Source organism: Ranitomeya imitator, chromosome 10, assembly GCF_032444005.1.
Source record: "Ranitomeya imitator isolate aRanImi1 chromosome 10, aRanImi1.pri, whole genome shotgun sequence".
Taxonomy (NCBI): domain Eukaryota; kingdom Metazoa; phylum Chordata; class Amphibia; order Anura; family Dendrobatidae; genus Ranitomeya; species Ranitomeya imitator.
The window spans coordinates 21,179,942-21,191,874 of NC_091291.1; positions in this window are offsets into that span (position 1 = coordinate 21,179,942).

The window sequence follows — 11,933 nt, forward strand, 5'->3', positions numbered from 1 at the left end:
AATCTCTGCAGCATTGCCTCAGTGATGTGGAAACAGGCTTTGCTGAGGCTAATTTGTCTAGGAGACAAACCAAACACTGCGGCACAGTTACTTAAAGGAATAACAGACCAGACAGATCTATGGTTTTTGCCGCTGAACCTCCAACCAGGCATGGTCGTGTGTGATAATGAGTGTAATCTGCCAGTGGGTGTGAAGCTTGATAAGTTAACACACAGACCATGCTTAGCACATGGGCTCAACTTGGTAGTTCAACGTTTTTCTGAACACATACCCAGATTTTCCAGAGCTTCTGGTCAAGATACGTCGCGTCAGTGCCCATTTCTGAAAGTTGGCTACAGCTGCCGCTGCTCTGGCACTGCTGCAGCAGCGCATGCAAATGCCAGCTCACCAACTGGTATGCAATGTCACCATGAGCTGGAACGCCACACTGCACATGCTGGCAAGACTTTATGAGCAGAACAGGCCAGTGGTTGAGTACCAGCTCCAACATGCCAGTCGGCAAATAACTGAAGAGTGGGCATGGATGTCTGACGTTTGTTTGGTTCTCCAGGATGGACAAAGCCGGTGAGCGCCAATGACGCCATAGTCAGCGCAACTTTCCCACTTCGGTGCCTATTTAAACAGTTGCTGCTCGCAATTATTCATGAAGCTTGAAGCATGAAGCATGCGGACCAGGTGGGGATGGAGGAAGACACAACAAAGAGAGATTGTAGTCAGCCTAACCTCATCTCATGTGCTCAGCTTGGGATGGGTGATAATGAGGAGGTGGACTCTAAGGAGGAGGCAGAAGAGGAACAGGGGCTCGTGGCTAGGGCAACAGAGTCTAGTAGCCACACAACCTTCATTCTCTCTCCTACATGTATGGGCTGAGGATAGGAATGAGTGGGAAGAGAGGGAGGAACAAGAGATAGAGTTGTCATCATGGTGGAGACAGGGAGTGTTGGCTGTATGGATTTTGGCATATATGGCCAATTTTATGTACCGCTTTCCCGAGCCCCTCGCGTTACATTCATCATGGTCATGATTAAGGGAACTTAGTCTTCAGAAATGCGTTGAGATTCACACCCACATGGTTTGTGCTGAAGTTTGTATCCTCTATGCTGCAAGTTTGTGAATAAAGAAATTTTATCTTCACGGATTCGGCGGAGCTGGACATTCTTCTTTTTTTGGACTTTACATGTTTGGACACAGCGGGTCCGTGCTCCCGAAGTTCAATTAATGCATCATGGGGGAGCTGGTTTATTTCTCTTTTCCTACTAGTTGTTCACCCTGCTAGACCCACGCTACAAGAATACCTTTGCATCTCTTCTTCCTGAGGTGGAGAGGTCTCCTAAAATGGTGCTATACCAGACGGCCATTGTAGAAAATTTGATGGTAGGAGAGTTAACATAGTGTTTCTTGATGTGGGAGGAGGGGTGAATTTCAATCAATATCCATAGACTGCTTTTAAAGGAATGGACGATGTTGATATATATGATACAGTTAGGGCCAGAAATATTTGGACAGTGACACAATTTTCGCGAGTTGGGCTCTGCATGCCACCACATTGGATTTGAAATGAAACCTCTACAACAGAATTCAAATGCAGATTGTAACGTTTAATTTGAAGGGTTGAACAAAAATATCTGATAGAAAATGTAGGAATTGTACACATTTCTTTACAAACACTCCACATTTTAGGAGGTCAAAAGTAATTGGACAAATAAACATAACCCAAACAAAATATTTTTATTTTCAATATTTTGTTGCAAATCCTTTGGAGGCAATCACTGCCTTAAATCTGGAACCCATGGACATCACCAAACGCTGGGTTTCCTCCTTCTTAATGCTTTGCCAGGCCTTTACAGCCGCAGCCTTCAGGTCTTGCTTGTTTGTGGGTCTTTCTGTCTTAAGTCTGGATTTGAGCAAGTGAAATGCATGCTTAATTGGGTTTAGATCTGGAGATTGACTTGGCCATTGCAGAATGTTCCACTTTTTGGCACTCATGAACTCCTGGGTAGCTTTGGCTGTATGCTTGGGGTCATTGTCCATCTGTACTATGAAGCGCCGTCCAATCAACTGTGCAGCATTTGGCTGAATCTGGGCTGAAAGTATATCCCGGTACACTTCAGAATTCATCCGGCTACTCTTGTCTGCTCTTATGTCATCAATAAACACAAGTGACCCAGTGCCATTGAAAGCCATGCATGCCCATGCCATCACGTTGCCTCCACCATGTTTTACAGAGGATGTGGTGTGCCTTGGATCATGTGCCGTTCCCTTTCTTCTCCAAACTTTTTTCTTCCCATCATTCTGGTACAGGTTGATCTTTGTCTCATCTGTCCATAGAATACTTTTCCAGAACTGAGCTGGCTTCTTGAGGTGTTTTTCTGCAAATTTAACTCTGGCCTGTCTATTTTTGGTATTGATGAATGGTTTGCATCTAGATGTGAACCCTTTGTATTTACTGTCATGGAGTCTTCTCTTTACTGTTGACTTAGAGACAGATACACCTACTTCACTGAGAGTGTTCTGGACTTCAGTTGATGTTGTGAACGGGTTCTTCTTCACCAAATTAAGTATGCGGCGATCATCCACCACTGTTGTCATCCGTGGACGCCCAGGCCTTTTTGAGTTCCCAAGCTCACCAGTCAATTCCTTTTTTCTCAGAATGTACCCAACTGTTGATTTTGCTACTCCAAGCATGTCTGCTATCTCTCTGATGGATTTTTTCTTTTTTTTCAGCCTCAGGATGTTCTGCTTCACCTCAATTGAGAGTTCCTTTGACCGCATGTTGTCTGCTCACAGCAACAGCTTCCAAATGCAAAACCACACACCTGGAATCCACCCTTGACCTTTTAACTACTTCATTGATTACAGGTTAACGAGGGAGACGCCTTCAGAGTCAATTGCAGCCCTTAGAGTCCATTGTCCAATTACTTTTGGTCCCTTGAAAAAGAGGACGCTATGCATTACAGAGCTATGATTCCTAAACCCTTTCTCCGATTTGGATGTGGAAACTATCATATTACAGCTGGGAGTGTGCACTTTCAGCCCATATTATATATATAATTGTATTTCTGAACATGTTTTTGTAAACAGCTAAAATAACAAAACTTGTGTCACTGTCCAAATATTTCTGGCCCTAACTGTATATGATGAGATATTTCATATTCAATACTAAACTTTCCTTTTCTTCGAGAAATCCGGAATCCACGTCACCCACACATGATTATTAGACATGTGAGAATACATATGACAAACAGTTTGTTATCTATAGTGAATGTAAAATTAGTCATTGCCAAATAAAATGTTATGCAATATTCTACTTAATCTCAATTCCTTGGCTGGAAGCCAATCCTGACATCGTCCTGCTCACACGGCTGAGGGTTAGCTACAACATCTCCAACATCTCAAGAACAATCAGCCTCGAATTCAAGATCAAGAGAGAGATGCGAAAAGGGTTGCCAACTTGACGTTATATTTTTTCTGGACATAAAAAAATCACGGACAGAAAATATTTTTTTAAAGACACATTGAAAAACCATACTAAGTCATTCTGATGTGATATTTGCCTACAGACCATAATTCTGATATGAAGACATCTATTGCATAAATCGTAAAATGATAAATACAGGAAAAATAATCTCGAGACGTTCCTTCAGCTCCCCCAAAAAATCACAAGCATCTCACAATTTTTTATGGACAGGACAAAGAAGTGCCCTATGGACTGTTCTGGAATTTCTAGACAGTTGGCAACCCCGGATGCGAATTGTGTTTCGGTCACACAGAATGGCCGAGACTGAACGGAGAAAATGAAGTTTTAGCGTCAAGAAGTACTTGAGAATGCTGGCATTTACTGAGAGCAAGTAGTGATTTTGACAAATTTTTGAAAAACAGTTGAAGAATTTTTTTGTTGAGAAAAAGAAAACTTGTTCTGTCGGGATTGAGCTGCTTGAAAACCTCTATATTCGCAGGCGGTTTGGCTGCTGAGAATTGCAAAATGGAACTTTTCTAGTCCAAAATCCCAACGTGTTAGTAAAGTGGTAGTGAGCATGTGTGACCATCTCTGTATCAACCCTGCTGGCATCACTGCATGGCCTCCCATCCCCCACCTGCATTACACTCACTTCTCTGGGCCTTGTTGTGACTTCTCTCTGCTGCCAGCTCCATGCTGTGTGCCTCATGTCTGCTGCTTGCTCTGAGCATGCTCTGTCTGTGTGCATAGGGGGGGGCGGCGCCGGAAACTCCTGTGTCTTATTGAGACTGTGTGCACCTGGCTAAGGTGTCCCCGGCCAATCACCATGAGGCTTCCTGTATTTAAGAGATCCACACCCATTGGTGGGGGCCTGTGCAACTCACTCCCTCAGTCAGTTCTTAGCTGCTGAGGTGCCAGGCCCTGTCTCTGTTACTTTTGTGTTTGCTATCCAGTGGGGCCTCGTACCCTGGTCTAGGTCCACCACCCAGAGGGGCGTCATACCCTGGCTTGTTTCCATGTCTCTGTGCCTTTACCTGTTCCTGACTTTGTCTTAGCCTAGTCCTGTTCCTGTGTCCGTTTATATCCCTGCCTTGGTTTCCTTTCCCTGCTGTGTGCACTCTGTGTCTTGCTTTGCTCTGCTTTTGGCTCTGCTCTCTGCGACCTTGCTTTGCTCCTTGCTCTGCTCTCTGTGGTTTTGCTCTGGGCTCTGCACTCTGTGTTTTGCGCTGCACTCTGACTTTATTCTGCTCTCAGCTCTGCACTCTGTGGCTTTGCTCTCAGCTCTGCACTGTGTCTTGCTCTGCACTCTGACTTTGTTCTGCTCTCAGCTCTGCTCTCTGTAGCTTTGCTCTGCACTGACCTTGCTCTGCACTCTGTGGCTTTGTGCGGCTCCGCTCCTTGCGGTTCTACGCCTCTTGCTCTTGGCTCCACCTCCTGCGTTTCTGCACGTGGCTCCACCTCCTGCTCTTGGCTCCACCTCCTGCATTTCTGCACTTGGCTCCTGCTCTTGGCTCCACCTCCTATGTTTCTGCACGTGGCTCCGCCTCCTGTTCGTGGCTCTGCCTCCTGTTTCTGCACGTGGCCCCACCTCCTGCGTTTCTACATTTGGCTCCGCCTCCTGCTCTTGGCTCCGCCTCCTGCATCTGTTCTTGACTGTAGCTCCTGTGCTTTCGCTTTGCATCCGCTCTTGCGGTCTTTCTCTACCTATTCTTAAGTCCTCCTGTCTGAACAGGTACTTACCTGTTTTACATACCTGCCTGCAGACCGGTCCCTACCGGTTCTTCCAGTGTACCAGCCTTGTCCTCCTGTCCTGCCAGAGAGCCAGCCGTGCCTGCCTGCCAGTGTCTCTGTTGTACCCGCCTGCCTGTGTCCCAGCCGTGCCCGCGTGCCTGTCTATGTTCCATTCCCCGGTGGGATCAGCAGCCACAGTCAGACACCACCCTGGAGTGGTACCTGGTAGCTTCCTGCCGCACAAGCCTGACCTCACCATCAGAGGCTCCAGAGAAGACCAAGGAAGCTGCTTAGTTACGCCACTTCCAGGGTAGTCTGGTCTGTGGCCCAGTGGGGCCACACCCCCGCGCCAACCAGTCTGGGCGCGAGAGTTACAATCTCTCTCATAGACAGGGATTAAAGCTTTGATCGCACATGCTCAGTACCACTCTATATACAAAGAAGACTTCAGGTACCCCATTCTAGTGGTGGGTGAGGTCCAAATGATTGCGATTGTTTATTTATTAACCATACCATGGATAGATAACATAGGTTGTTGATGGGACAATCGCTTTAACTATTCATTTCATAAAGTACAGCTCTGATAAAATAGTGGACAGTTTTAGCTGTGAGTGGTAGTTACTCAACAGCCAAAGAGCTAAATGGTTTAATTTTAGATTATTTTTTCACACTGTCCTATTTCAGAAAAACTCTGTATTCTGGCTGTAGTTTACTAAAAAAAAAAAAAATAGTTTCTCATTTTCCACTGTCTATGATTGTCTGTAGCGCTAATGACATGTAGACAGTGCTGCAGCTGATTCCTGAGCTTATCTGATGATACTGTACAACCCAAAACTGGAAACTCCTTTTAAATATGAAAAATGGCCAACAATATGAATTTCAGCCTTCAGCATTTTAGCTGTTGAATAACTACAACTCCCAAACAATAACATCCATTATTCCATCTAAGCTGTGCTCTTTAATACAAATTGTAGCCGGGGGACAGGGGTCCTTTGAAACCCCAATGAAAATTATGGACGCCACCCTTGATGGTCAATGGAGCCCAAGAGTCTTTGACATACGTCATACAACAGAATTGTTTCGAGTGTACAAGTCTTACACCAAACTCATTGAGAGATTGAGATCATAGAAACCTTAGTTTTGAAGAGAAGAGGTCCTCCTGAGATGGGCAGGTGAGTATAAAACTTCACATTTATTACTACATTTGGAAAACAGAACAGAGCAAGCATAGAGTATAGATTCCTGTATATTCTAGGCGTTTCGAAATTGTGCTTTAGTCATGGTAGGACTCGCCATCTCTATCTTCTACATAGAAATCATAGGTGTACTGAGCTTATTATTAAGGTTCTTCTCAGACTCCTTCAGTTTTTGCCAAAACCATAGAAAAAATTGCAAAAACATAAAGAGAAAAAAAGTTCCAGAATCAGTGGAGCAGCACCAACGGGAGGAGGTTTCCTTCCAGACAACAAGACAGTTTCCAGTGCTACCTATGCTTTGCTCCTTCTCACTATGAAGCACAAGTATCACATCACCAATTGACAAACGAGAAATCATGGTGGCTCAGTGGTTATCACTGATACTTGGATTTCACATCCTACCAAGGTCAAGATTTGCATATTTTCCCTTTGCTTGCATGGGGTTCTGACTTTCCCATAACATGTGAACACTTGGCTTGGTTGAGTTTCCATATTCTCTACGAGAGCTACTGCTGGAACACTCGGGGGCTTATTTCCAGGGAGAACAAGAGGATTGGCAGCTGTAGTTGAGTAGACTGGATCCTTCTCTCCCCTGACATCATCTCTCATGGAAAAGGAGCCAGCCATCTGAACTTTAGTAAGGAGATAAGTCACCGAGGGGAGAGTTGGGAGCCCCCAAACACATTATGCTACTGTCGGCGGGCTCGGACAACTTTAGTTTATTTTCTGTGCAGGTGTTAAGGATACAACATGCCAAATCATCGATCATCGCTTGTCCAGTGAACGTTCACCGATGTTCTCATGTGTCATACAGGTCAAGCCAGTTATTTTGGGAAGTGGCTCCTTCAGGGTCGGACTAGCCCTCCGGATAACAGTAATTGTCAAACAGCCCAGAGACTAACAGAATAATGGGTCTTAAAGTCGAAGAGGATGACAACTCCATTCGAAGATTGACGAACGACACATTAGATTTTCTTGGATGAGCTGTTTTGTGTGTCCAGTGATAACACTGCTGATCACAAAGCAATTAAGATGTACAGTAAATATTGTTAACTTTTCTTTTGAATAATTACCATGTCAGTAAAGAACGTCCTGTCCATCATTATAGACATCTTCGCTAATTTCAAAAGTCAGATACCATCAGTATTCATTATCAAGTGGGACCATTCTTGTGTTTTATCGCTGTATCTTAAAGACAACCAAGATAAGTAACGGAAACTCGCATGCTTGTCCCTTACATAAAACTTCTCACGAAATGGTAAAGATCAAATCTCAGAATAAATTTCCTCCTCCATTGCACATGACCACGCTCGACTGCTGCTATCAATTTGTAGTTATCCCTCCCAGTTCTGTACATTGGGGCTATGCAACAGGATGTTGCTACTTTGGGTTTGCCAAATGTCAAGATCTTCAAGATTTATTACAAATTCTTGGCCACAACATTTACTCATCGAGTCAAGTCAGTTCTATTCTGAGCCTAACTATAGACAGTTATATTCCTGTTTGATTGCAATGTATAACCTAGATCTGAATTCTGCAATTTAACTACCACCTAGGATTTTTCTGGAGATACTCATTTCACTCTACTTGCTTTAACCTCATTCCATCCTCGTGTCCTAACATTCTTGCAATGTTAGTCTGCCACAAGTGTTTGTACACCAAAAGATGAGCAAATCTTTAGAAATTTCAATTTGTCCAAAAAAATAGACTCAAGGCAAATTCCAACTACTGCAAAGCCTTCAACTGTCCATAAAAAGTGTGTAACACTGAGGTCTCCTAGGACTGTATCCAATCTATTTCAAGGCCTTTAATGGTAAAATTGTATATGGCTAAATCACCCACACAATGTGTAATGTTACCAATATCTCTATGTATGTCTACTGATGAACTGTGAGGTCCTCTCACTGTCAAGATTCACAAAAAAAATGGCAGCTGCATTCCCTGCCTCTGCTTTTATACAGGCTCTGATAGAAAAGTATAGGCCATTCAAAAGGGACTACTTCATGTGATAACTAAATAAAATTGTGGGGACGCCCGCACCTTGTGTCATATGAGCTTTCTATTGGTTGATGCAATCTTCTACCTTGTGTAAAATATCAGCGGTTTGGCGATTCTCTAAAACTGAAACAAAATTTGTTTGAATTCGCAGCATTCAGCAAATTTCCGAAAACGCAACACAAATTTTAATTGCATGGTGTGATTTGCTATGTGGGTATAATTTTTGTGTATATTTCTATTTTACTTATTATCATGTTGTTCTCTTGTAGGAGTTATTTCCTAATTGATGAATGGCTGTAGGTGCCATATGATATTAGCCCCCAAAGCAATGTATTGTTTGCTAATGACATGTTGACCTAGCTTGTAGAAACAATGAGTCCCTGTGACTCACCCCACTAACCAGTGAATGAGGAGGGGGACTTGTAAATATCAGGGAGGTGAGACACAGAGGAATAATGTGTGGAATGATGATGTGTTCACAGCATCTCAGGGAGAAAGAAGAGTATATGGACTATGCTATCCTCTGTCTGCTGGATTGTTTGACTTTTATCCTGTTAGTGAACTTTAACAAATGGAGCTGAAGAGAACCAAGCAAAGTCAGTTTTTGCTAAAATTTCTTGATAATTCTATAAAAAAAAGTGTTTTCTGTCAACGTTTGAGTCTTAAAATAATGCTAATAGTTTCTTGCGCTTCCAGTAAATCTTCACATAGTTCTGCTTTCAGTTTTTACGGCCTCCTAAAAAAAACATAATCGTGTGGTCTCTATAAAGTACATTTGTCATAGAAAAAAAGACCTAAAAAACTAATTTTTATTAGATATGCATTAAAAGGATACATAATATCCAAAAACAGACATACATACAGTACAACCCAAAAGTCTGGACACCTCATTTAAAGATTTTTCTGTATTTTCATGACTATGAAAATTGTACATTCACACTGAAGGCATCAAAACTATGAATTAACACGTGGAATTATATACTCAACAAAAAAGTGTGAAACAACTGAAAATATGTCTTATATTCTAGGTTCTTCAAAGTAGCCACCTTTTGCTTTGATGACTGCTTTGCACACTCTTGGCATTCTCCTCATGAGCTTCAAGAGGTTGTCACCGGAAATGGTTTTCACTTCACAGGTGTGCCCTGTCAGGTTTAATAAGTGGGATTTCTTGCCTTATTAGGGTATGTGCACACGATGCAGATTTTGCAGCGGGTCCGCAGCAGTTTCCCATGCGTTTACAGTTCAATGTAAACCTATGGGAAACAAAAAACGCTATGCACATGCTGCGGAAAAAAACGCACGGAAACGCAGCGGTTTACATTACGCAGCATGCCACTTCTTTCTGCGGATTCCGCAGCGGTTTTACAACTGCTCCAATAGAAATCCGCAGTTGTAAAACCTCAGTAAATCCGCAGCGGTTTTCCATTGTGGATTTATCAAATCTGCTGAAATCCGCTGCAGAAAAATCCGCAGTGGACCCAGAATACATGTGCACATACCATAAATGGGGTTGGGACCATCAGTTGTGTTGTGCAGAAGTCTGGTGGATACACAGCTGATAGTCCTACTGAATAGAGACTGAGAATTTGTATTATGGCAAGAAAAAAGCAGCCAAGTAAAGAAAAACGAGTGGCCATCATTACTTTAAAGGGAACCTGTCACCCCGTTTTTTCAGTAGGAGATAAAAAATACCGTTAAATATTGTAAAGCACAGCTCAGGCACTAGGGTATTTTTTGTCCCCCGATTCCCTACCTATGCTGCCGAAAAACCTTACAAAAGTGTCCTTTTTCGCCTGTCAATCAGGCTGGTCAGGTCAGATGGGCGTGGTCATTGTCCCCCACATCTTGCTTATGTTCTCATTAGTGGCGTAGTGCTTCTCGCATGCGCAAGTGCCGAATGCACTGCGCAGCTGTAGAAAAAGAGCGCGCTCGCCGCTATTCAGCGGTTTCTCGGCGGGCGCGGCCATCTTCCTGAGGCCGCGCGTGCGCAGATGGAGTCTCCTGCTTCCCGGGGCTTCAGGAAAATGGCCGCGGGATGCCACGCGTGCGCAGATGGACATCGCGGCGGCCATTTTCCTGAAGCCGAGATTCGAACTCGGCTTCAGGAAAATGGCCGCCGCGATGTCCATCTGCGCACGTGCGGCATCCCGTGGCCATTTTCCTGAAGCCCCGGGAAGCAGGAGACTCCATCTGCGCACGCGCGGCCATCTTAGGCCGCGCCCACCGAGAAACCGCTGAATAGCGGCGAGCGCGCTCTTTTTCTACAGCTGCGCAGTGCATTCGGCACTTGCGCATGCGAGAAGCACTACGCCACCAACGGGAACATAAGCAAGATGTGGGGGAGAAACAGCGCTGTGACCACGCCCATCTGACCTGACCAGCCTGATTGACAGGCGAAAAAGGACACTTTTGTAAGGTATTTCGGCAGCATAGGTAGGGAATCAGGGGACAAAAAATACCCTATTGTAAAGCACAGCTCAGGCCCTATTTAACGGTATTTTTATCTCCTACTGAAAAAACGGGATGACAGGTTCCTTTTAAGAAACGGGCAAACTTTGAATGTGTCCCCAAATGCAGTTGCAAAAACCATCAAGCATTACAAAGAAACTGGCTCACATGAGGACCGCTCCAGGAAAGGAAGACCAAGAGTCACCTCTGCTTCTGAGGATAAGTTTATCCGAGTCACCAGCCTCAGAAATCGCAGGTTAACAGCAGCTCAGATTAGAGACCAGGTCAATGCCACACAGAGTTCTAGCAGCAGACACATCTCTACAACAACTGTTAAGAGGAGACTTTGTGCAGCAGGTCTTCATGGTAAAATAGCCGCTAGGAAACCACTGCTAAGGACAGGCAACAAGCAGAAGAGACTTGTTTGGGCTAAAGAACACAAGGAATGGACATTAGACCAGTGGAAATCTGTGCTTTGGTCTGATGAGTCCAAATTTGAGATCTTTAGTTCCAACCACCGTGTCTTTATGCGACACAGAAAAGGTGAACGGATGGACTCTACATGCCTGGTTCCCACCGTGAAGCATGGAGGAGGAGGTGTGATGTGTGTGGGGGGGGCTTTGAGGGTGACACTGTTGGGGCTTTATTCAAAATTGAAGGCATACTGAACCAGCATGGCTACCACAGCATCTTGCAGCGGCATGCTATTCCACCTGGTTCGCGTTCAGTTGGACCATCATTTATTTTTCTACAGGACAATGACCCCAAACACATCTCCAGGCTGTGTAAGGGCTATTTGACCAAGAAGGAGAGTGATGGGGGGCTACGCCAGATGACTTGGCCTTCACAGTCAGCAGACCTGAACCCAATCGAGATGGTTTGGGGTGAGCTGGACCGCAGAGTGAAGGCAAAAGGGCCAACAAGTGCTAAGCATCTCTGGGAACTCCTTCAAGATTGTTGGAAGGCCATTCCCGGAGACTACCTCTTGAAGCTCATCAAGAGAATGCCAAGAGTGTGCAAATCAGTCAAAGCAAAAGATGGCTACTTTGAAGAACCTAGAATATAAGACATATTTTCAGCTGTTTCACACTTTAAGTATATAA